General features: G+C 33.5%; 1 long non-coding RNA gene across 1 annotated transcript; it reads left to right on the top strand.

Moving 5' to 3' along the window:
* The first annotated feature begins 14,877 nt into the window (after positions 1-14,877).
* LOC135300000 (uncharacterized) lies at positions 14,878-27,593 on the top strand. The gene is made up of 3 exons (XR_010361856.1): positions 14,878-14,954; positions 27,141-27,225; positions 27,462-27,593. It is a non-coding gene; the product is annotated as an uncharacterized LOC135300000 (long non-coding RNA).
* The last annotated feature ends 283 nt before the right edge of the window (positions 27,594-27,876 follow it).

Here is a 27,876-nt window from a genome sequence, read left to right as displayed (position 1 = left end):
TTCAGTAAGTGGGGGAGACTTAAAAAGACTATACTATCACAATTTTTTATATTTTTATATTCTTTATTCACATTGCAGACATCCAAGATCATCCTAATATAAGAATTCTAATTTTTTTGACCTGGAATTACTTGAGAATTTTATTTTAAAATAACTTTTAGTAATCTTGTAGAGATGCTATATATGTCTATCATATAATAAAATGAGATTTGGCCAGCCAAATGAAAAGTGGTCCTATTGAATATATATTCTCTGCAAAACACATAATACAGCAAGTACTATGTATACATAGTTAAGAAGCCACCTTTTTATTTTATTATATAAATATGTTAAAGATATCTAGCTAATTATCTTCATATGTTGGTATTTATAATTTTTTAGTTTTTAAATTTAGGCAGCATTGTTGGAGGACATATTCTAAGGTGTATTGAGACAAGTGATGTGTTCCTAGCTGAGTGAAAAAATGCAGTGAGAAGTGGAGTCAAGGTCTTTTGGGAAGAAGTTTGGTCCCTAGATATTCCTTCAAAACTTCAAAAGTCTATGCTTTGGGGATAGGGAGGTTATCAGGTTTTTTTCTGAAATAGCAATAAAAAACACAGCAAACTGTGTTCCAGCCCTGACTGTCATTCAGAAATTTCCATCAGAAGTTCCTTTAGATTGTAAGAAGTCATGAAAAAAGATACCAAGAAGTGGGTATTCCCTATTTTTTTCTTGCTTTCCCCAGCAGTGTATGAGAATGTAGTGCAATATATGTAGCAAGATTTTAAAAAAAAAATAACACTCATTACTTTTAATTGGCTATCTCCTAGGTCTTTGGATGCTCAGACAGAAGGAATAAAATACTCAATGGATATTGGTGGATTGCACATACAAATATAAGTGCAGAAAGAGCTAGCTGTACACACCATATATTTGTATATTTTAGGTATTTATAACACAATGATTTTTCAGAATCTGTAAATGAACATCATAAACTGGGAAAGAAACAGAAAAGTTTTCAGTCTTATTGGAAGGTTGCCACAAATGTACTCTTGTGAATAGTGAGGGTAAGAGTAGTAGTGAATCTCTTTTATGGTGCTGTTATCAGGACATAATGTGCTGGGTTTATGGCATGCCACCACAGCCAGTACCCAAACTGCCAATGGAAACATAATTTAGGATCTGATGTGAGATCCTGCAGTGCATCAGTAATTTAATTGAATCTTTCATCATTCCCATATCTAACCGTCATTACCTGATAATTGCTTACCCTAAAAGAACTACGGAATTCTGCACATACCTGATGGAGCTCAGTGTGTACTGAGTATTGAAACTGAACACCACCTACCACGTGATTGCTATGCCAGGGAGAGGAGAAAGAGCTCTTTAGCCTTTTGATCCCCAGGGTGAAGTGTTTTCCTAATCTTTATAAATGTTCTTGTGAAGTCCATGTTTTTGTAGGTTTTTGTGTAGTCTTTTTTTTAACACCTAAGGGCATAGGTGCAGTGTTCTAATAAACCATGTCCCCCACCAAGCTGATCCTCAGAGAGGCATGCATCAAATTAGATGTGTTCCTGCAGATATTCCCTTGGATTTTGCAGGAAATATTACTGTGATGAGTATACCAGGAGAATCTGAATAGAGACAAATGAGGACATTTTAACTCTAAACATTTTATGTGTCTCTTTGCTTTCACAGTAGGTGGTTTGAAGGTTCTCCTAACTGCTGCTGTTATGTACTGCTCAGAAGGTCAGAGCAGATGCTCGTAATGGCCCCTTGTAGCTTTATAATCTATGGATCTATACCCCTGGGGAACTGTAAGTGCTAAGAAATCTGGTTAAAAACACCAGTTACAGAGAGAGCAATCAAATATGATTGGGAGAATGCACCCCCCACCATCACTCCTAATAAGGGTCCAGAGTAGATGGGGGAACTTTGTGACACAAATTATAGATGGATTTTTTTACCAATTAAATAAGAGAGAAAATAAGCTAGGCAATTTCAAAACAACTCATAAATGAAGTTACTGACAAAGGGGGCAGTGAGAGAAGCTTTGGAAATACTGTAACAGACATTTTGATTGTAGCAGATATGCATTTTAAGGAATGACAATAGAGGAAAAGACTGCCTGATTTTTAATTATTTTGCTATCAAATTCATAGAGAACTAGAGCATTCCTGAAATACCAGCGAAAAAAACCAAACAAAAGAAGCAAGCAATAGAACTGTGAATAATCCTGAACCTATCAGATCATAAGCCTGAATTTCAACTTCAGTGGATCAAGGAAATAAATGTCAGGTGCAAAATGACCATTGAGAAGATAATGGAATGATCAGGAATTAGCAAAATGAATTTCTCAGGAGAAAAAAAAAAAAAATAGGTTTGTTGTTGATGATAAATTTTTAATTTCAGTACAAGAAGGAAGGAAAATAGACAAAAAACAATTTTTGTATTAATCCTGTTTGATACACAAAAAAAATAAATTTATATCATCTCTCAAAATCTCTTTCAAAATTAATTAGAAATTGTTTAGATAAGGACACTGTCATATAGACTGAAAACTGACTGAAGGATGTTAACAAGGGCTAATGATACACAAGTGTGTATCAAGATCTGGGGGAGCTGTCGGGTAGCAGTGAAGGGACTAGTGCTAGCTCCAGAGGTTTTTTTGACAACCTCATTAATGATTTGAAAGTGTGAGTGAACAACAAGTTAATGAAATTCACATATCACACTAAATTGGGAGGTGCTGTAAACACTACTGACGGCAAAAATTAATAAGAAGGGACGAAGCAATATTAGAAACATGGACATATGAGCAAAATGAGATTCAAGTCGGAAAAAGGCTATCTAGTAACATATGAAGTAAAATAAGCCAAAACATAACCTTGGAGTAGGAGAGAAAAATCTGGAAGCCAGCAATGCTTAAGGAACCATGGAGGTGGTAATGGGCAGAAAATTAGGCATGAATATATACCGTGATATGCCATTAAGGGAGGCCAATGAGCTCTTGGGCTTCGTGCAAAGAGGTGTCAAAGTCTGAAGAAATAATCATTATTCACAGCATAACACTCCTGCAACTAAGGCTGGAATATTGCACTGTCCTGGGCATCAGTTTACTAGGAAAGTAAATGAACAAATGAAATTAATTTCAAAATGGAATGGCAAAAAATGAACAAAAGATGAGAGAGAACATTTTAGGAAGAGAAAGCATAAAAGCCAAATTCCACTCTGTATACCTTGGCCAAATGACAACAGAAAAGGGCTGTGAGAATACTGTGTCTGTATAAAGGTTGCACAATCCAAAGGCAAAAGGAGGATTTAAGAAAGAACAAAATCGTAGCAACAAATTTAATTAGGTAAAGCAATAAAATAAAAAGCTAGAAAACTAGACACCAGAAAAGATTTTCTTGATTTAGTGGAGTTTCTACTTTATTTTATTTAGAAGAATTATTCTATAAAAATGGACATTCAGAAAAAAAAAAATTAAAATTTTATTAAGTTTGCTGCTTGAAATTTCCTAGTAAGGCATCCATTTTGGTTATTCTCTTAGTTGCTGACAACTGAATTCCAGTATAATCAGGAGGTAAAGTGATACACATTGCATTGTCTGGAACATTTTATAAAGAGCTAAATAAATCAACTCTCCATGTTTTAACAATCCATGCAAGTATTAGCTAAAATCAATAGCTGGGCAGATATATAAAGGACAGAAATAACAGAACAGATGAATAGTACACTCACAAGCCAGAAATATAGGTGGAGAAAGACCACAGTGGCTAGAGGAGTAGTAAAGGAGAAATGCTGTATTCAGTCTTTCACTGCAGTGGGGAGAATCAAAGAAGCACAAAACACTACACTCTCTGAGTGTAATTCCCTTCTGAGAATGTGGAACAGCTCTGCCCCACACTGACATATAACATTTGATATAGAGAAATAAATACTCAATTTACTTCTTCCTTTCTAGAAAGGCTTATTAAAATAAAACCCACTGAAAATAAAGAGATCCTTTTGACTGTGTTTGAAACCATCCTAGAAGGTTTTACAATGAAAATATACATTGTTATCAAATTCTAAGTTAGTGGTCTAAATGTTGCCAGAATGAAAGGGAATTTGAAAAGAAATCATTAAAAAATGAAGGATTTCACTGAAATAAAATATACAAGAAAACAGATTAAGGTTCTTAACCAGGGAAATGAAATTTGAAAAATAAAGACTTTCCTAGGTCTTCATATTTTTGCACTTAGCTACAGAAGTTTATGAAGGGACAGCAGGCAAATAAGGGTGACCAAAAAAAATCCCAGCTCCCTGTAAGACAGAAAGAGAGAAAGGATGGAATACAATTCTACAGAGGTAAATATGTAACATACTGATGTCAATTTGTTACCTGCATTTGGTTGTCTGGTATGACATCCCTTACAAGACTTTGCTTAGGAGCACCTTTCACAGATGCCTCAGACTTGTACTGGCTCTTTCTGGTGTTATTATTTTGTTTGCTAGGAAATATTGCAAGCTCTTTTGAACACTTCAATCTCTTGTGTGTTTTGGATAGCTCCTTCAATTCTCACTTTGTGGAGCTCTTCATCTGCTCTATTCTCCATACTAATCAGCTCTGCAAGTATTTTGTTGTTTATATGTATTATTTTGGTGTCAATCAAAGGAAAATCATCTTATTATTTTTGGCTTGCTGAACTAAATTTGATGTCATTTAAAACATAAATTTGTATACAAGGGTATTACACAAACCCAAATGAAACCTGGGGTATTGACAGACATAATTTCTGGCCTGAGTGTATGATGATATTTATGAGATTTCATATGATTTACAAGTCTTATGCAAATATAAAAATCAGTTCAGCTTTTCTTTTTAGTCTTTTTAGTGTGCTATGTCTTTGTAACAAATCTCCCTAGGAAACGTGGTATAGCCCATGGTATAGTAATTTTCACATGTGAGAAAGGTTACTATTTTGATAAAACCAGACTGTGACATTTAACCTTGTACAGAATGTTACAGTGACACAAGAAGATAGTGAAAAATGGCTGAGGAGCCGGACAATGACACTCTGGCATGATATGATTTATTTTTTCCATAATATGCTTTTCAGCTCTTCCTCTTCTATTTCTCATGAGACTAACACATTCACCTGAAGCAGATTAGTTAAGATATAGTTTCATTTATTCAGAAAGAAAGGGCTAATTGCAAGGGCTGTATGGCATGTCTAAATTTTGTGAAGAATGTCTTAGATAGTTTAAAGCTCAAATATGTTGTGACAGAAAGTTTTTTGGAGCAACGTCAAAAGCTACACCACTACTTGTAAGCACTCAGGAATGGGTGTAGAAAGGTGTCACTTCTGCAGCTGAGCATGACTGTTGGAAATGGAAGCTTTTTTTGACTTTGTCCATTGGTGACAAAACCAACACGAGGCAGCCAGGGCACTGCAGATGGCACAAGCCTTCAGAGGGACAGAGTTGTGCCTGTGATTGCCCCAGAAAGCAAGGGTTCTTTTCTCCCTCTTCCCTCCATCAGGGTGTTCACAGGAGCCCCCTACCTGGGGACACAGGATCTCTGTAGCCTGCACAGTGGTTCACCCACAGATCTCTCTCTCTCTGTGTCCATCCTTTCCTAAAAGGCATACACAGTATTCTCCTAGCGAGGCCCAGCATATAGGCAATGACCTACTCAAAGTCTATTTTCTACTTAACTGCTCTCCCCCAGTTCCCTATGAAGACACAGCAACTAGCTGTAGCCTCTGGGTTTGATTTAACACATGCCATTTCTTAAATCAATACAACTACTACATAGAGCCTGGATTTTCAGAAATCTAATACCTTGCAGAGATATAAGGAGATGTAACGGGAACTACTTCATGCCTGAACAAAGGTAAATCAAAGGTAATAGCTGCGTAATGAAGTGCGTAGACATTCCACAAAAAATGTGGCTGCTACTCTATAGGCTCGTCTAGCCAGCAGCCTGCAGCCTTTCAGAAATACGTACCCCTGTTTAAATTATAGGTTCATTAAATTTTGTTAAATCTAAATTGTTATGAGTAATAGACAGCTACTCAGAAGACAAAAGCAAATAAAGATAATAGAGAGCAAAGACACTGAAAATGGACAAGCAGATCAACCAGTATTTAGCCATCAAAAATCCAATGCATAATGATGCCATAAATTTAACTTTGCTCTTATTACTTTCTGTCCCCTGATCTAAGAGGAGTATTAATTTCCCCCCTTTTTTTGGGGGTGGGGAGGGGCCAACATTCTTTTTTTTTTTTTTAATTATTCATATTATTAAAAAAAAGAAGCTCCTATAAAAGAGGAAAAGCTATTTAGTTCTTATAACCTTGAATTATTATGACTGCAGAGAATACAAGCTTTTATCAGGATTATGTCTTCATACTTGTGCACAATAATGCAGATTTACTCCTTTATTGAAAAGCTTATAATGTAATAGGTAGATTTGCAAAGGCAAATCGATTTCCCATTTAATTTCTATATGTATTTAGAATACTCTTCCTGAAAAACAACTTTGTAATTATAGAAGCCTCAAAAATGTACTAGTTTGCATGTCCTTGTGATGGAGAACACAGGCTGCAGGTAAGAAGGGTCTGGGGAACTCAGTCCACAGGCACAAATGTGTGTAGAAGGATGCCACATCTTTATTGCACATTCATGACAGACTTTATAAGGAGACATTGACAAACATCATACTTTCTTATGATTAATACAGCTGGTGGGCAATCCAGATGGCAGAAAGGCATAAAAAGCATTTTTAAAATCCGACTTATTTGTAATTAAAAAATAAAAACAGAAGATCAGAGAATCCCACTTTTTCCTGACTCACACAGTTCTTTTGTACCTTTTATAGTGTGTAAGAAAGGATTTTATGGAAGAAAGGTTAGTGAGCTGATAATAAACACTTGAGAGAGTATACTTAAGGAATTTTTTGGTCCAAGTTTAAATGTGAAAAGCAGATGTGACAAAGTGGTAGAACAACAAAGGCAGAAAAAAGCCCCACAGAAGAACAGGAAAAACAACAGTAGGGAAAAATGAACATTAAAAATACTACACTGGATGGTATTACCAATTAATTGCACATAAATTAGAGATTCTCATTTGTTTCTTGCAATCAGAACCTTTACAGACAAAAGGAGCATACTGACAACTAAAACCAAGTATTTACTGTTACTTCAGTTAGAGTCATATCAGTTTAATGGAAGAATTCTGATCCCTTCCCATTTTTTGGTGGGATGTTCAACCTTCTGGGTCCTAAACGCAGCACCTTCACTGTGAGAAGAGATGTTTAGAGCAAGTCTCCAGCATCAAAGTCCTTCACTGCGATGAATGAAATTTCTAACAAATGATTAATATTTACAGGTTTTTTGCCTCAACCCTTGGATTTTTTACATGATTTTGAGACTTTTCTCCTATTATGCTGTGGGAGTCCCCCAGGAAGGTGCTGTCGGGGTGCCTGCCTTCCTGAGAGCATCTCTGCTTTGGGCCGCACAGACAGCTCCCAATGACATTAATTATTAAGTCCATGTCATATTTTTACTTAATTTGTTAGAAAACCAAAATCGTCCTGACATTAAGTGAAATAAACTGAATATTCACACAAGAATTTCTTTAGAGTTCTGTAATAAAACACTGAGAGAGAGGGGAAAACATATATACTTGTAACAGCATCAGTCAATATTGGTGTATCATTTTACTTGTCATTTACCTATGTTAAGTATACAAAATAACAAAATCCTAGAATACAGTTTTTTCTTTCAAAGAAGAGACTATAATTTCTGATTTTAAAAATTAAATTCTAGAAGAGTGACATTTCCATGGTTATTGTTACTACCACAACCACTTGAAGTGGTTCCTCTGGATGCTTTAGCACTGCATTTCTATTTGCACACTACAAAAAGATTTTATTCTTGCATTTTCAAATCAGCAACCACATTCTTGGTATGTGTGAGAGATCTGCAGTCTTTGGATTGAAGGACAAATTTGAGTTTTCTTGTGAAATTGCAAATTCACTTGAGGTTCTGAGTGAAATTACAAATACTCCATGGGGTTTCTTTCCAAATCTAGGTCTTTAGAAAATTGAACATTGAGGCTTACTACTTATTATTATTATTTTTACATTAAAGCTGCTAAAATATAAGCTCTATTGACCTAACCATTCCAAAATAACATTAAAAAAATCTGGTCATATTGGGTTTTCTCTGCAAGTGAATAATTTTTCTCTTGATTGGAAGAGAAAAAAACTTAACAAATAACTGTCTGTGAAATTAGGAAAGCCATTCTAAGAGGCGATAGGCTATTTTTTTTGTAATTTTTTCTTTCTCATAATCAAGTTATTTCAAGTTCCCCACTGTATGCAGAAAAACATATGTATTGATACCAAATTTGGTGGATGTATGCCTTTGAAATATGCACCAAAGTTAAATGATTTATACTCTAAAAATACTGATCAAATTATAAAAAAGAAAAACTACTAATTTGAAACAGTGGATTTTACATCAAACCCATCCTCACTGTTGATATATACCTGCATGATCACCTTAATTCTGTCAATTTAATTTTCCCCTCAGAAAAGTAGAAAAATATGAGTTTTCCTTAAAGCAAAATAAAGACTCAATTAATTATAAAGAAAAATGCATGTGGGTCCCAAAAAAAGTGAAGGTAAAGGGTGTGTGTCATGATGTATCAGTATTTAGTGTCATCTCCCACTTTTTTTACTATTTTTTAATTCTGGTTTAAAATCACATGATTCTGAGCTCAGTAAAATTCAAGTATTCCTATGCATAAAGGTTGCATTTACACAAAAGAAAAAGGAAACTTCTTTTTACGTTCTAATATATGACATTTATTAAGATCCCTGCTTTTAATTTTCCAGTGACAAGTTCAATACAATAAGTATACTGTTGATTGTCAAATATGTTATTTTTCTATGGTTATTTTTTTCAAGATACCGTATTATTAGCTAGGTTTGGTGGCCAATTTTACATTGTTCCAAAGACTGATAAAATAATTTAGACATTCTTTTAATGTTTTGATCTTGATTCATAATAGGGAACAAAAGTACTAAGATATGATAATGTCACATCAATCTTCAGATGTTGATTTACATTTCAAAGGATGAACAAAGGTAGGAGAATGAAAAGACAAAGTCGTAGACAAATTTTGATATTGAATATTTCAAAATGTCTGGTGTGGTCAGTGGCTGTGATATCATGTATCACAAACAAGACAACAAATCTAGGCTTGCTTCAGAATTTTTTTTGCCACTGACCCTGTAATATATAATATTACAATACATATCGTGATAACTGGTAAAGAAACTAGAGAAGAGTGTTTAGAATTTTGTAAGGGTTTAGACTGTGTCAATTGCTACTCTGAGCAGAACCTGAACCTCATTGCCAGATTAAATACAGGGTGTCATGCATGCTTAATGTATCTCTTTGGGATGAAAGGGCTCTGTAGCTGTGCAGCATTGACTCTCATGATCTTTTTGAGAGCTATTTCATTTATTTCTTTGACAAGAGGGAGAAAGGACAAACAAAAATGTCCTGTTGGATTTCACTAGGTGCAGAATCAAGGTCTTTTGCAGACATTCCAAACTTACTATTAATCCATTTGTACAGAAAACCAGGGTGGAGGATAATGAGCAAGGAAATTCTGAGAAGGAAAGGACTGCTGTATCTGAGCTTCTTTTGACTTGCCCACTTCATTTTACTTGGCTTAGTTGCAACAGCAATTTCTCTAACCGACCATGTGTCCATTTTTAGTTTACTTTTGTTTAGTTGTGTATTTAACAGCCACAGTTTTATACAGATAGCAATAAGCAAAGGTTGCTGTAGGTAAAATGATAACTTTAGCATGCACAATGATATAGTTTAGAGATGCATGGTGCTGGGAGCCTTGAGAAGATTGAAGGTATGGTGTGTTTGAGCAAAGACATGAGGTGATAAGAGATGGGACACAGGCTTGACACTGGAAATCTCTGGACTCACTATCAGCAAGTTAAAAAAATCCCCTACACATGAGAAGAATAAATCTGGATGTAACTGGTTCTAGGAGTGAGGAAAAGAAAGAAATAATGTCTAACATACATGGAAAGGTACCACATATAGTAAATTTCAGTGTAGTCCAGGCCTGTGGACCAGTGAAGAAAGAGTAGTTTGCATCCTAGCAAACTTATATAAATGAACCAAAGTTGAAATGGAAAAAAAAAAAGGAAAATCATTAACAAGAACATCATATTTCTCTTGGCTAAGGACTGCAGATAAATTGCAATTTTAACTATATTATTGATAATACTTTAACCTTTTATGTACCTAAATAGTCTAAATGTAATGTTATTCTTTGTTTTACTGTACTAATTAAATTCAGAGTAGTGATGATTCCTTAACTACACTATTAAGGTTTTAATTATGATAACAATAAATTCTTGGCTATATTTTTAGATATAAGATGAACTTCTTTTCCACATAAACATATTCTTAGTTTAACTGAGAATCCAAGAACTCCAACATAGAGAAAAAATACAGAAATTTCAAACACATGGTGAACAAACAATTCTTTAAATAACAGGAATATTGCTCCAAAATGGCAACATGTAGGAAATACTACCAGAAGCATATTGTCCTAGAGGTAGCCAGGCAGTTGAGCTGTGGGGAAAAAGGGAATTTTGTCAGGGGATTGCAATAAATATGTATTTACAGGAGCTGTACAATTATCTGTACAGTAAAGAGCAGAAAGCAGTGTCCTATCTAAGCATGAACCCAATTAATCAAAACCTTTATCATCTCCTTCTGAGCAAAATACAAATTAGGAGATTAGCAACAATTGGATAAAATTCTGTTTGAGGCTAATAACACAGCAATGACTGTTTTCAGACAGCTCTTTTTGACACTGGAAAAAGTGTTAACAAGTTATGTCTGAAATACAGGGGCTAATGAGTCTTCCTAGGATTTTCCAAATAATTTTGGATAAGCCAAGGAGAGAAAATAGAACTGAAAGAATGGAAATCTTAACCAAACACTGTTTTTGGAATGTAAAAAATGTTCATATTTTGTGTTATGAAAGTCCTGGCTAGAGAATCTACACCAACCATAGAAATCTTTAATCTGCTTGAAGATTACTCTTTAATTCAAATTCTGGCTTGTATATCTTTGGCTATGGTCTAAAATGTCAGTTTCTTCTGTGTTATAACAGTGTTTTCCAAGGTCTTTATATTTTCATCTACTAATGAGACCAGGGTTAAGAAGGTTGATACATTTCACCTGCAATTTATTTTTCGAGAAACTTCAAATTAATACTGTTCAAGAAAAAGCAACAACAACTTGCTCTGAAAACTGTCTAAATGTAATGGAGAATATGCAAATAATTTTTTTTTTTTTTTGTAAGCCTAAATAAGAAAAAGGATATGACATTACAATAATTTCATGTATTATTACCTTTTAACTTAGCTTCAATTCCGGATATCATACTATTTATTAAATATAAAAAAATTATTATATGCTGCACAATATGTTACATATTCACATATTCTATGCATAATATTAAAATCTAAATATAAAATATATTTTTAATTTTTTTCCATCTATAATTCAGTTTATGTAGCATCAATATGTTGAGGTATTTTACAGGAGCTACACATAAACTTCTTATTTTCCTTGATATATTTATACTATTTTTTAAAATATTATTTATTCATTCGTCAAGGTAAACATTGTTTTCCTTTTCTGGAACAATGTTTAGAGTTAACACTAATGAATTCTGACAAATAAAATGTCTCTTGTTGAGATGTACAGCATACTCAAGCCCATGCCATGTAAACTGAGGTAAAGGGGAGCAGTGAAAAGAAATGTAGTGGAAAGAAGAGAGATCCAGGATAAAAATGGTCCTGTGGTACAGAGGGATTGGGTGGCAGTTCCAGGAGCCGAGGTAAACTCAGAAGAAAAAGAGAAAAAAAGAGGAAGAGAAGGAAACACTTTGCATACAGGTTCTTTTGGCACAGTACTGCTTAGAGTTTGCAAATCTCAAGCCTATATTCCAAAATTAATCTGAAGACATTTATATATCCTGTACAGGATTATGCTGTTCTGCTAAAGTTCTGCTTTTCTTTCTGCCAAGAACTGGAGAAAAAGCATACTCAGGGAAGCTTATTTGAAATTCAGACATTAAGACAGCTTTCAGCCAAGTTCTTAAGTGACTTAAACTTTTATAAGTTATGCTTATATGTTAAACATATGACATAAACACATAAAATAAATGTATCTATATATGCCCTGTGCTTTACCACTCACCCAAAATTTGTTTGAATGTATTTTGGCAAAAATTTTATTACAAGCTAATCATTATACACGTGAAGAAGGAGTTAATCCTGTGGCTTTAAGTACAGTAATCACCAAGACTGGGACACTGGTCCTGCTAAAACACTGACACTTTCCCCCAAACAGAAAAATAATCATTGCCAACTGTGTGAACACACAGCAGTAGTTATGATACTAAAGTCTTTTAGATGTACTTAAATCACGCAAGAATAAACTGATTCCACTGAAAATATGTATCACAAACTTAAAATATTTCCATTTTGCAATAATGACCTCTCAATGACCTCATTTTAACTTGTTTTGTCAGAATGACGGTCCCTTTGTGACTAAGAGGGTGTAAGATAATGCAAACAGATACATATCATCTACAGAACTAGAGCTAAAGGTTAGACAATCTACAAACCCCAAATCTGATTCGTATAGGACATGAAGAGCCTTAGTAAGGACTGTCCAACATGTCTTGAAGTTCCTGAAACAAATAGAGACTTTTTTCATAGGAAAGCTTCTAGAGGAATTTAGAAAGGAAAGAAGATGAGTGGCTCTAGAGCCTATACTTATATAGCTACACATTATATAAGCTTTGTTCAAGATACGAAAGATTAATGGTTGGAAATCCAAATGTCCTCTAAAATATAAAGAGTGCGGTTGATAAATATGGATAAATTATATTAAAACAATTGCATAATATAATTAAATTACTTAAGATTTCAGAAAACTTTTCTTTCAATCTCGGCTTCTGAATTGTGCCATACTTTTGGAGGAAAATTATTCACACACCCTATTTTTAGAATGAGTCAAATATAAATATTAAAACATGTGAATATGTAATTGATTGATTCTGCCTTTAACAATTGAGACAGATAGAAATTTTGGTGGTGTTCTACTTTATTCACTGTTGGATTACTTGATAATCGTTTTGTGTATTATACTGAAGATGTGCAGACATCTAGGCACAACATTTGCCATCCTGGCATCATTTGAATTTCACTTTCACATTCAGCTTTGTCCCAAGAGTTTCCATGGTCATAAGCCATTATCTCCAATGGAAACAATAGCTTATGAGGTTGCAAGCTGTTTCACCAATATACCTCATGATTCTAAGACCTTCAAAATGAACCCCATAGTGTTCTTAATACACATGCACATTCATGCATAGTTAGAAATGAAGAAATATCTCTAATTTTAGAGGGTACATCTTGCTGAATTTTGCATAACGAACGTGAACATAGTACATCACATAAATGAAGGGAAATAGCTTTTAGTGCAGTGTTCTGTCACAAGAAAATAATAAATCAACAACCTATGAACTCTAAGTCAATTTGAAGCGTATTTAGAGCCCTCATTAACCTACAGAGGCCAGTTTGAATAGAAGTCATTTAATGAAGACACAGAGGGGATTTTCAATAATTTATTATGATGGAAGAAATGGAAACAAGCTAGAAATTGAAGTGATTATCCACATGATAATGAAATACAGAAGTGGTGACATAATCATCAAGAATCAGGCAACAAAGATGCTAAACACCAGCTTTAGGGTTGTAGCCCAACAGCAGGAAGTAGTAATTTCCTTTGCTATGGCAAGGTCCATTTTTCATTTTCTCTTTGCTTTTTGCCACTTAATTTAATGGAAGGCCTCCTCAGTAGAGAGTATAGGATTGAAATGTGTCTCCTCTGTAGTAAAACAAGCTATTATAGGCCAGGTGCCACACATTTATATTTAAGTTGACAGAAATACCTTCAAGATAAAGACAATATGATTTTGTGTCTCCCTGCTCCAGGATCACAGAAGAAGGTGGAGTATTTCTTGTCAGCATATTTTAGTGTAAAAACATCCATATGTTGAATGAGTAGTGAAGGAGCTTTTGTAAAGCTGCATATGGTGTACATTATCCTGCTACATTAAGATATAGTTTAAATGTCTTTGCAGACAAAAGAACTCTTTACACCCTGAAGACATCCCAGAGCTCTGTTGATGCTCATGCTGAATAGAGGTGAATCCATTCTGACAGGCATGGAAGGAGGAGGGGGCTGGCTCAGACCAACACTGCTCTGAGTTGGGAGTGATGTGTCCCTGTCTTTAACTGCCCCCGTTGAATAACAGCAGTTTCATACTGGGAAAGCTGCACCAAAGTTCACTGAAGGGACTGGGCTCCTTCCCAAAGTGTCTGCCACCACTGGATATTTGTGGTGTAGTCATGGTTTTGTGCAAAAAGGGAAAAATAATTTCAGAAGCTAAATTTCTTCTGTCTCACCCAAGTGCCATGACCAATAATTGGCATTTCTACCTTTTCTTCCTTTATCATCAATGAAGCTAGAATTCTTTGTTTTCTTCACGGTGATAAAATTTCTACAAAAGTGCTTGTGAGTGTCTTTTATTTCTGCATCCAGAGCACCCCATAGCAGCTGCTGTATTATAGTCCTCTGGGAGGTAAAGGTTTGAAGTTTGTGTCCTATGTGCCCAGTGAGGCAAGTGCCTTCTTCTGAAATGGTCACTTTGTAACAAGCTGCTATTGTGACCTGTTATATTTTGCAAGATGAGAATGAACTCTGCTCCATTTATGGAAGCAAAGATAAAGGTGCCACACAATCAAAGGAGACTTCAGCTTAGGGATTGGAGCTGCTTTCTAATGAGTTTTCAGTCAGGTAGGTGAATGAAGGGATATAAGACACACCTTCATCTTTTTCTTGATATTATTTATCACTTCACAACTACAAAGATAGATTTTACATGATCAGCAGGCTTTTTTCACTGTTGTCCTCTATACACATGTAAAAGTCAAAGGCACCTAGGACAGGATCTATTCTGAAGGATGGAGGTTCATTTTGCAGCATCAAAGTACTCAGCTTTTGCTAACAGAAAAGTGAGCTCAGTTTTGGATGCTTGGTGTTTTGTAGAAATAAACGCAATGTAAGTAACAATGTAATTAATGTAACTTGTACAGTTACATTAAAGTTTTCTAACAAGCTTCCACAGAGTTGCAGAATTTGCTTTATTTATTTAATTTAGAATTTGATTTATTATCAGCAATTTATTGGGTGAAAACAAATTTTTGAAGCTTTCTAAGTTCTGTTTCATTTGTTGGCATTGTATATTGCCCCTAAAAGTGCTTAGTTTCATGCCAGCAGCAAAGATTGCGCTTAATTCATACCAGTTTGTTTTCAGTTTTTGAACCTGTCTATGCTTGGCTTACAGTAACCAATCAAATGGACACGGATCATGAAGTCCTGGGTTTAGCGTCTCAATGCCATATTTAACTTAATTTACATTTGTCTTATGCATTGAAATTACTGAAACTGACATATTCAAATGTTTTTGCTAATTGATGGAATAAATGAACCAAAGAAGCTCGGAAAGAACAAGAAAAAGTTATAGTTCAGAAACTGAATTTCTTCATAATATTCAGCATGACAAAGTGTTTTAGTTCATTCAGCTATATTTATGTGAAACATTCAGCACTACAGGAGCCCAGCAGGTTTTAGAAAATGCTCTGTCTCTCCATGGTTGAATATTTATTAGAAAGTTGGTGATACTGATCTCAGTCCCGAGAGGTAGCTCCTCTTTAAATAGTTCAGTATTCTAAGCTGTAGCCAAAAATGATATGCATTGCCAGTAAGGTTAAATATTGACTTGAGTATTCAAAAATAAAACATTTAAAATTAGAGAATTTGAACATCCAGTCAAATAGGTGCTTGAATAGATACTAAGTGTTGCTAATCAATACAATTCATTTGGTTGTGTAAATACATATGAAATGGTCTAGTTATCAGTGCAAAACATTTCTCATGAGGGAAAAAATCTGAAGTAGACATTTTTCAAGTCACTCTGATTAAATTCTGGCTCTAGGAAATAGTGCCATATGAGCTGGGGTTTAGTCAATCAGACTGAGATGAAATCCATATTACAACTTTCCAAACAATCATCTGGATGATAATGCAAAGTTTTGCCTGAAGGAAAAAGAACAGAAAAAAATGATGACATGTGGTATTTCCATGGATATTCATGCTCTAATGAGAAGAATAGCACCTGAACTACAACCTCTTTTTTTTTTTATTAATGAGGCATAATGGTTTATGTGACACCACCATCACCACAGAATAAAATTTTAAATAGATATTTAAAAATATAGGCTAAATGCTATTAATTTCTGGAATATCAGGTCTCACTTTTAGATACCTTTATCTGTACAAATGCATCCCATAGCAGAGATTTTGTCTGGCCTTTATCTTGGCACATAAACATGACTGGTCTGTAAATTTAAAATCACCTCAAGTTGTAACTTCTTATTTTTGTACAGCAAAGTGCAACCATCCTCTAAGTGATAGACTAAATAGATTACCTCTGCCTTTAAATGCTTAGAAGTGTCTGGTTCCTGGTTTCCATCTATGAGGAAATGTTTGAAGTGAAACCTGAAGGAAAATGTTGACTAGCTAATAAATTTCCGCTCCTTGAAAATTTCTGTGAATGTTCAAAGTCACTGAAACCTTTGATTTTGAAAAACAACCACCTGTTGCTCTTTTGATATAAAAGATCAAAAGTAATTAGTGTGAATTTTAGGAAGACTAGGAACCCATTAGAATATTCCCATTTTCTGTGTTGCTTTTGAAACTTTCATACTGTCCCACTGTACAATAGCTTCTTCAGGGTAGCATTTTTAGAGATTGAATTGCTGATTTGATTCCAGCTTTTATTGAGTAAACTGAAAAGTTACTGTAACGTGATATTCAGAGGATATTGTCTTTCAGACTGACTTTTGCATCTTTTTCTTATAAAATTCCTACAACTCTTTTCTTATTGCCAGAACCTGAAAATCATTAATAAATTCTCATCTCTTAATATCAAAGTGGTTTCATGGACTACAAGGGATGTCTACCAAATTAAACTAGTGTATGTTTTACATTTGTGTTCAACTAATAAAAAAGCCAGCAAAAAATAGATAATTCTATTTTATAATTTTGTTTGGTTTTTTTTTTAATATTTCTTCTAAATGTAAATGGAGTATACATCATCTAAACAATATTGAAGTAAACATTGATTTGTCAATTCAGTATTATAAGGTTTTAATTTATAAATCTTCAGAGAGGAGATCAGGTATTGTTGTAAACATTTTATATTACTCAGGTACAGGGAGTGGCTGCTAACTGGTAAAAGGGAAGAAAACGTTGTATCTCAGCACCATATGACCACTCACAAATTGCATATGATAATGCTGTAAGGAATATTTCACAGGCGTAAAGGCAGTATCACAGAGATGTTATAAGAATGTGAGTCTCACACACTTATTAGTTTTAAATTCATACTTCTGATTCTTTAAAAAAACAAACAAACAACAAAAAAAACTTTGGAAGCCAATAGGACTATGTATAATATTATGCAATAAACTTTTCAGCTATTGTTACAAAGAGATGCATATCCAGCAAAAACAAAAATTTATTTAGAAAAATTTTTGACAGTTTTGTGTAAATATGATTAGGTTTGTTTAATAATTATCTTTATTTTATAGGTAAGGCTCATAATTAGGTCATTGATACTCACTTTCAAATTGCTTCTGAGAAGGCAAAAATGCAATAAATATTTTTTTTCCTCTTTCCTATCAAGCAAGAGGTACTACTGGTCACTAGCCCAAAAATTGAAAAAGCCAGCATACAGCTGAGCAGGATTTTGTTAGAGCATAAAGAAACACATATTTGCTGCAGTCATGCATCTTCATGGCTTGTATTCAAACACGTAGGTGAAGATCAGGAGAGGGAATAGGGCAAAAAACAGTTGTCTCAATATTGAATGATTCAAAACTGTTTGTGGAGTGGGTTCAATTTCTCTAACTGGGCCACTAAAAAAATGTATATTTGAGGTAAGGTTGGAGACAGTTCAAAACAGATAAGTTCCACTAAAATACAAAGGGCTGTAAAAATAAAGTCATTTCAAGGAAGTAGCCTCAGTGATAAATTAGTCTAGTAAAAGCACATTTTAAACGGTTCTAATTCTTTTGGACATCCAAAGCAGGTTGTTATTTTAATAACAAATAACAATAAAAAATATTATTTCTACTCAAAAAATAAAATATCCTCAGTGTGATATTTAATTCAAATCATTGTTTTTAGAAGAATATGTAAAAAGCTCTAAAGTATCAGAACTGGAACATATTAAGCAATGCCAGCCATGTTTTGGAAGAACAGGAGAAAATATATACACTCATTTTTATTGTGATACCAATGTATTTGACAGATTTTTCTTTTCGCTCATGACCTATCAACTATAATTTTTCCTTCATGTGTTAATTTTGTATAAGCAGCAAAGACATAACATCAGAGCTCTTTACGCTTAAGTATGTTCTAATCCATTGAGCATCTTTTTATGTTGATAAAAATATGACCTGAAATGAAGAATATTTAGAAACCTTATTATAATGGAAAAATACTTCAGAAATTACAAGCGGGTACATTTTCATATAGTCACTCTGTTTATTTCAAATACTGATTTTTATCTTGACTGTTATGTGGCAGGCCTCTATGTTTTGAGGACTCTTAGTTAAAGTGGACTAAAAAAAATAAATTTTTATACTGCGTTGCCCTTAATGAATAAATTAAGAACTATTTCAAGTAACTGTGTTTAATAAAAATTGTACTTTTTGTGAAAATAATGACAATGAGAATGCTTGGTGATTTTAATTGTGGGAATTGAACAATGCCATTTGAGAATTGTCAGAATTGGAAAGAAATATATTTTTTTACATAGTGATTTAATGGATTTTTTTTCAAATATTGGAATAATTCCATTAGGTCTGAGCTAGTCTGGATATTTTTACAGTATTTTTGGTTGTTAAATAGGTATTTTGATAGCCATACGGTCTTCCCAGACAGTCCTTGTACCTCCATTTGCTGGTTTATAGATGTCATGAAGGACAAATCTTGTTATAGTCTTCAGTCTTATAAATTGCCTTTTAACATCTCTTTAGTAGGATTTATGTGATTAATCATGTTCATAATGATGACTATAATTAGTGGGAAAAGAAATTAAGCATGGCCATTCCTTTTGATAAAAGATTAAAAAATGGACAATTTGAAGCGCAGAAAAACCCATCTTATTTTTGTCTCTTTGTATCTCTCTCCACCCCCAAACGCCATCCAGGGTCTTTTTATGCAGTGCTTTTGACACTAAAACTTCGAGTGCTTTAAAGAGGAGCTAGGCCTTCCACAAGAGAGGAGAATGATACGGCTACAAATTCTGCTTTTTAGCTGGGCCAAGAAAATTTTCTTAATTAGTTCACACTTTTCTCTTCTGAAACATGGAAATTAACTTTTTGACTTCTGTCACTATGTTCAGCTATTGTTAGAGATTAGCTGTAGGAATGGCTTTCATAATTTATAAAACTCAAGTCGCTTCAAAATTTATTTTACTCTTAGGAAAATAAGTTCATTTCTGGAATTTCTTTAGAACTTTTACTGCTGAAACTAACTTTGATGATCCTAAATCCCAAAGTGCATTTCCAGTCTCGTATTTTTAAGCACAATTACCTCAGTAATTCAGGCAGCTTTCTGTCTTGTTGTTTGGGTTTTTTCAAGAAAATTTGGCCTATGGGTGTTTGTAGAACATCTTGATATTCCTACACATGAAAATAATGCTTAGCTTAGTTGTTAAAAAATACTTGCAAAAATTAGCTAACCAAGTAATTACATTTTTGACTACACTGGAATAAATGTGAGATTTAGCAGTCTGGTGTTTGTTTCAAATCTGGCCAACAAAGTCCATTAGAATCTAATTGGTCCTACCATTATTTTTATTCTCCAGGACTCAAGATTTATTTTCATCCTCTTGACTTAAAATTGGCACTCGGCAAATAAGTTAAACAAAAAAAATTTACTTTCATGCAATGATGTAATTCTTGTGTTTATATATATATGTATGAGTGTGTGTCTGTGTATATCTATCAATCTATATCTATATCATCTATATCTATATCTATCTATATCTGTATATATGTTCTACTAAGAAGATTGTTAATAACAGCATCCAAATTTTTGAGAAAATATTACATTAAAAGTAGTTTCCAACACAAATGGATGACTGTGAATAGCACTGCCAATCAATGTACTCCAGGTCTGTTGCTGAGCTATTCAGTTCTACTTACAGTTTTTATATCTGTAGTAAGTTCAGGTATTATTTGATATCTTCTATATATATCAAACCCAGGTTGAAACTACTTTCCTCATAATTTCTGCAGAATAATTTTGTGATTATTTTTTTTCTAATATTGTTGAGCATATAAAAAGTATTTATGAAAAACTTTATCTGAATTTTTTTACAATAGTATATGGTACTGTAAAATAATTTACAATACACAAAACATTTCTAAATTATAGTAATATTTTCATTATCAAACAACTGAAAAATATGTTACTCATAGAAAACAACACAAGAATGTTTAAAAATGCGACAGTAAGTGCCAAACAGATTGTAGATAAATTACATTAAATCAAAAGTGCAGTAGTCATTGCATTCAAAAATATAGAAGCTGAAATTAAGACAAGTGTTCTATTTCTCAGTCCCAGAATTAACCACAGGCCTGCTCATGATAATTTTGGTTTTTTTACTCATGTTTTCTCCTCTGAAAGCCACACAAAAATTTGTTTTTTCTTAAAGAGGAGACAGTACTAAACTCGTGAATGATAAAAAAGGAGCCTTAATAATAAGGAAAAGCTAAATACTTATTAGGAAATGTTTTCTAGTCTGTATGTTGTAAGAACAGAATGGAGAGAGGAGTTAGTCCCTGAATCTCAGGGTTTTTGACACTACCTATTTTGTACTTGTTCGTCATTAGAAGTTTAGGCAAATTTTAGGCTGGATTTGTCTTGTAATCTCTTTCACATAATAGTCTGAAGGCATACAGAAAAATTTGGTCAAAAAATTGTGTGATTATTCAGTTTTATCAAATGTGCATTAAAATGAATTAGCATATGATTTTCACTTTTTCTAAGTTTTCTTTTATTAAAGAATAGTCAATTCCTTAGCATAGCTGCTCTTGTGAGGTTTTTTGGGCACTAAATTAACCAGGAATAAGAATCTTCCAGTTTGCAATCCAGTAAGGAACCAAAAATAGGAATAATTTGTTGTGATGAAGAACAATAAAAAATCCAAAATGTTTTTTTTTTTTTTTTTTTACCTTACATATGCTTTCAAAGAGTCCCAAGTAAATTAAAAGTTCACTCAATGCCAATTCAAAATGAAAAGTGTGGAACTTTCATATGACTGCTTTAATCTCACAAAACTATTATAGTGTGAACTATTGGAGCATCCTTCTATGGTTCTAATTTTCCTCACTTTCCTGGTGGATGAAGGGTGGTATAGACATACAAAGAAAGAGATATGACAGAGACATGGGAATCAATACAGACATTTTTATTTACACCATAAAAAGCTATTTTGGTTCCCATTTCTTTCATGACAGGTAGAATGAAAAAAATTAATAAAGGAGACAGAAATATTTACAAAGTCCTAAAAAATCATGTCCTTCTTAACTCCACTGTAGCATCTTTAATGCAGGGATTGCAATCTAGGATGTGCATCACCATACACTTAAGTTTTGCAATCTGTTCTCACAAATCAATTTTACACAGCTTGAGAATATGGGCTAGTTTGTATTTGTTCTATAAAGACGTTTCAGAGGGGAAAAGAATGAAAACAGTGTTGTAGCTGCAAACAAATCAATTGGACTGTATTAAAACTAAACTCATGATGTCAAAGATGAATGTAGAGACAGAAACAGGGACAGAGATTACCATGGGGTCTAGACACATACAGTGATTAATCATCACACACATCTGGAAAAGAAAAGCACAAGAAGAAGGACTTTTTTCTTCTTTGTCTAGACAGTTTAGAAAGAAAGAAAATTATATTATGTTCTCTATGGATTAAGGAAAAGATGAAAGAGATGTTAACTGTCCTCCATTTGCACCACAGTGAAAATCTATCTTTCAGCTATATCTTTTATTATTTGGAAACAATACCATAATTCATTTTTAAACTCAGTACATAACTGTATGTTTCTTTTTCAAAGATTCATTTCAATTTTAAAAACATATTAAATAATTATATTGAGTTTAATTTAGCAAAAAATAAATTTAATTAAATTCAGCATATTTGAATACAGAAGAGATGCTATACAGGGATTTTTTTGTATTTTTTTCTTTTTGATGGGTTTTGCAATTACAGTCTAAAACTTATTCAGATATAAGTATCACTGAATGCAATTCTAATTACTGGGAACATGACTTTCTTTGGCTACACAGGATAAGATAAAATGAAAAGTCTAAATAGACCTTTTTTTCTACATGCACAGAATACTGAGACAGCACTATAGTGCTCAGAAACTAGCTGATGAATTTTTCAGCTTAGAAGACAAATTTCACCTTCATACAGGGGCTGATAAAACAAATATGTTTGCAGTGCCATATGATAAATAGAACCCATTAGTATAAAAAAATAATTCTGCAGAAATATCTGTGAGGATTAGGTCATAGAAGCATCTGCGTGTCAGATGGGAACAATACACCAGATTTATTTAGCATTACTTGATAGTTACTAGGTTCATGGAGTGGGGAGAGGAGGAGAAATTTATCTCTTTTTTTTTTTTTTTTCCCTCTGTATAAATTTCCAAATACTCATTTTACTCTGCTTTTGCTATAGCAGGTGGCAACAAGTGCTTCGCTCATTTCTCGTGCTTGTATAATTGAACATTCAGTACGATGGTCAGCATGTGCCAAGAACAGAAAGATTTTTCAGTCTATTCCTGCTGGAGATATGTAGAGATCTACTCCTGAAACTGGCTCTTATTAGTTGGATTCTCTCTTGAAGTGGTCATTGCCTTCTGGACTTTTATCTGAGTTGACTGCTTACAGAAACTGCCATCCAGCCTAATTCAGGTTTCTTTTTAACCTTAGGTAACTAAAGAAGCAGCCAATGTTTTCCTGTATTTCCTGAGAGTGGGGAGAAAAAAAGTATATGTGTGGAAGTATGTTGGGCTTCCTTTCATGTTTGTAAGAATCCAGGAGAGGACTTTAGTCCAGCTGAGTTCAGGACAAGATATATAGGGACCAGTATAGGGTTGCTGGTCATTCTTTTCTTATGAAAGCATTATAAAAACTTTGTGATTATTTACACTATTTTTCTTTCTCCTACCCTGCTCCTGTAGCTTATGTTCTGTTAAAGGAAAACATGATTTAAGACTCATTTTAAAATGTCTCTAGGAATGACATAGTCATTAGAAAAAAGAAAAAGCAGTGCAAGCCAGGTGGAAAAAAATAGGATGGTAAAATGAAATACCTCTGAGGACAGTTTTGTTGTACAACATTTGGCCCTAAATAAATGTATGGACCTGCTTCTGAAAATATATTACATTTGTCAAAGGAACAGTAATTAAAGTGCTCCCTCTAAGCCTTTTTGATAGGCCATTTTCAGAATGAATGGTTGAGGCTGAGAAAGGGCACTTGGCATTTAAGAACTCTACCTTTAGGGTGTTATTCTCCTAGCTTTCTCATGCTCACACAATTTTTTTTTTTCTTTTTTCCTACCATCTTAGAACAATGCTAATAGTCACTGTTTTTGTTAGGGAAGACCTGTAAAATATGAAATAGTTGTCATGTAAATGTAATTGATATTGTAATTAAAATAAGAGATCAGTTTGTCACATCTTGCATTAAACCTGAAGAGAGAAAGAGTTAATCCTGGTGAAAATGGCAAAATATGCATTTGTCATTTATTAATGGAAACTGACATAAGACACATTTAGATCACTCAAAGTAATTATTACCCTCTTAAAATGGTGTTATGATGAGTAAGTAATAATAAAAAAGACAGTCTCTGACCAAGTTCCATAATGTATTTCTTCAAATGAGATAAAAAAATGAGATGTGATGATGTGATGAAGTGACACCCTAACTCATCATTCAGGAAACTGGCAGGTTCTAGAAACTTTTTCCAAAAATTGATGTAACACAATTGATGTTCAAAATAATTTTTTGACCAATATTATTGTTTCATATGACCTGTATCTGGGACCTATATTTCTACATTATAGTGATGATCACACTTACAATAACATATCTGTATATAAGAAGAAAAGTTAAATAAGTAAAAAGAACTTTCATTTCCCTCAACACAGAAATTTCAAGAAAATAAATTGCAACAGAATGAGATAGATAAAGTTCTGTGTTATCTATAGAAATTATTCACGAATTCACAATGCCAGGTGACAGAAAAGTCTTCACTTTTCATAATCTATTGCAGGACATATTTTACATTAATTCAGACAATTGCATCCCTATTGAAACAATTTTACACTTTTGTGATATTTCTTTTCTGATTTGTGTGTAGCATATGGCAGTTCATTTCCATGGACTGCAAATGTGTATTTCCAATCTGCCTAAAATGAATACTCATGTGTCATATTTACAGCATTAAGGTATTTTATTTCTTTTTTAAAAAACTTTTTTCCAGTTTTCAAAATCTAACTGTAGGAAGATTACACAGATAAAATATTTTTTCCAGCTATGAATGTAAAAAAAAATATCTGTATATTTTTATTAATTTCTGATTTTTGCATTAAGATTCTGAGGATAATTGTTTTTCTTTGTGCTGTAACAGTAGGTATTATAGTTTGTATGTTTAAACTGTGGCAATAATAGAATGCCAAAACATTTCTGCACAGATTATAGCATTTTTGTGGCCATTTTAGAAACTTCTGAGTTTTTTCCATTTTTCTCTTGCTTTTGAATTATTTTTCTGAAAAACTTTGTGGAGTTTGAAAACTATAAATACGGCCAATATGCAGTTCTTATGGATACACCATAATAAAAATTAAGCCATGTTTATTTGTTAATCAGAAACAAAGGATATCTGAAGAAAATCTAGAATGGAATGTCTTTGCTGTTACAGGCCTTACAGAAATAACCAGAATGAAAGTCTTATAAAAGAGAACATACACTGAAACTCAGAAAAAACAAATGGAATTAGAATACCAGAAATGCTAACAACCTAGGTGTTTTTTGTCTTCTCTAGGAATATAAATGTTCTTCCAGTTGAAGCAAAACAATACAGACTTTTCATTTCTCTTTTGAAAAATTGCTTCATTCACCATGTTTGGAGTGTGATAAAAGGAATTTATGGAATTTTTCTGCAATCAGACAAAAAATGTAATTATAAAGGGGAAAATATATAATAATTCTTAGGAAGTAAGTTATTTGGCCACAAAAGGAAATATTTTACGTTTTCCCATAGGACAAGTACAAATTTCTGAAACCTTATATTCTATGATTGCCACATGATATGCATCTGCACATTTGCTTTCATGAGAACTCTCACAAGTTCAGCAACTGTTTTACAAAGTAGATCTGATCCAGTGTCATCTGATCCACATAGTTCCTACATTTCTGTGAGCGATGTTAGGAAGAATTTTGTGACAAATAAACATATTCTTCTTCCATTTCTCCTTTTCAAAATCCCGGGTGCAATAAGACAATTCAGACCAATAGTTCTTACAGTTACTCATTTCTGATTAATTTACATGGAAATACTTGGCACATAGAAAGTCAGGATTTTTAAAAAAATTTATTTGTCTTTTCACTCTACATAAACAAATGCACGTGTGTACTATGTGTAAAAGTGGCTACTTAATGATGTCTCTTTTTTTTATTAGTGCAAGTCAATAATTAGGTTTCTTTCACTTTTCACCATGTAAAATACATACTAATAATTATCAGCTTATTTTAATAAATTTAAAATATATATACATTTATCAACTTAAGGCTGCCTGCGGTTAAATATTTCTCATATGGTGTTCATTTGCAGTCTAGTTAAATATGCTTGATTTAAGGCAAATGCTTTAATCTCTCATTCTGTTTAAATTAAAAGTAACATGCAATTTGGTGTCTCAGTGAAATGGTGACAGACAAACATCTTTAATAACTCTCTGCTGAGAGTTTCCATCTTTGTAAGACTAAAAAGTAGGTACAACTTAAAATGTCACAAGCCAATGCTTATTGCCAAACTTTGGTATGAAGAGACAGAAAGATAAGCCACAATGCGGACATTTACTGCAGAGCAAAATATCCTCAATGATATTTGCATGTGTCTTGGTAGACATTATTGTCTGTGAATCACTGTTAAGAACTAAGCTTGTTTTTCATTATATTTTTTAAAATTGCCCTGGTTATTGTCCATTCTTTTGAGAAAGGAGGAGTGGTCCTGTTTAGGGCTAGGAACTGGACTCAATAATCCTTGTGGGTCCCTTCTAACTCAGGACATGTGCTTCTTTGATTCTGTTGTTACAATGCATTTGTATTACTCCGTAAGTTGGAAAGTGGAAAGCTATGAAGTTAAGGCTCAATATATAAATTTATTTGGAAATAACTATTAGATTTTTCTCTGCAAATGTTCTGTGCTCAGTCCAGAAAACAAAGAGTGATCTTTTGAGAGGGGATGAGGAAAACCGTGGATTTTTTAGCCTCCAAGCATGAAGAATCAGTACAAATGGGAGATTAATCATGTGCACAAACTATACAGAGTGCACACAATAAACATAACTAACTGAGCTTTGAAAATAATAAACCTCCAAACCAAGGAAATAAGGTCAAGAGGAATCAAAGTAGCAGCAAATATTCTTCATGACATATACTGCATTCTATATCTGCAGTCCATAATTTCTCCACTGAGAAGAGAGTTGCAAAGCCACTGAAGACCTGTATCTCCTATCCTAAATCTACAGCAGTACCTCCCTTGGTCACAACATCCACTTCCTGCTAGCATGGAAGAGCATTAAATCCTTTTTTGAACTGCAGGAATTCTCACCAAAGGCCTGAGGAAAAGAATGGATTGATGTCTTTGCACATTGTTTCTACAGTGGTTTCAGTACTTTCCAAACAGGTAGTTTATTTCACTACTTCTAAATGTATGAAAGTTTAGCTGCAGTAAAAAGTAATAATTAAATGGCAATAAAAATATTAATTAATTAGTAAATATTGATGGTGGATAGAAAATTGCATAACTGAAAATGATAATAAGGTTTTCAATAACTTTTAGTGAAGCTTGAATACTTAGATGCATATTTATTTCTTCTAAATTATACTAATGGCAACATTTATTAAAAGAAAATCTGCCAGCAGGGACAGCTGACCACAGGAACAGTTCATACCATATAACACCATGATCAGTACATGAAGTGAGGTGAAGAAGAAGAAGGAAGCAGGGAGATGTTAGGAGTTATGCCATTTGTCTTCCAAGTCACTGTTAACACATGATGGAGCCCAGCTTTCCTGGGGATGGTAGCTGCCTTTCTATGGGAAGTGGTTAATCGACAAAGTAAGATGTGCTTTACTTTGCTTGCATACAGAGTGTTTTACTTTGTTTTTCTTATTAAAATATCTCATCCCATGGGTTTCCTCACTTCTACCATTCCATTTCTCTCCCTGAGCCCACTGGTGGGGGAGTGAGCAAGGGGCTACATGGTGCTTAGTGGATGTCAGGATGTAAACCAGGACATTGGGTTATAACAATCTGACAAATAAATAAATAAGA

Source organism: Passer domesticus, chromosome 4 (assembly GCF_036417665.1).
Source record: "Passer domesticus isolate bPasDom1 chromosome 4, bPasDom1.hap1, whole genome shotgun sequence".
Lineage (NCBI taxonomy): Eukaryota > Metazoa > Chordata > Aves > Passeriformes > Passeridae > Passer > Passer domesticus.
The sequence above is the reverse complement of the archived record's forward strand: the minus strand, read 5'-3'. Positions and strand labels throughout refer to the sequence as shown.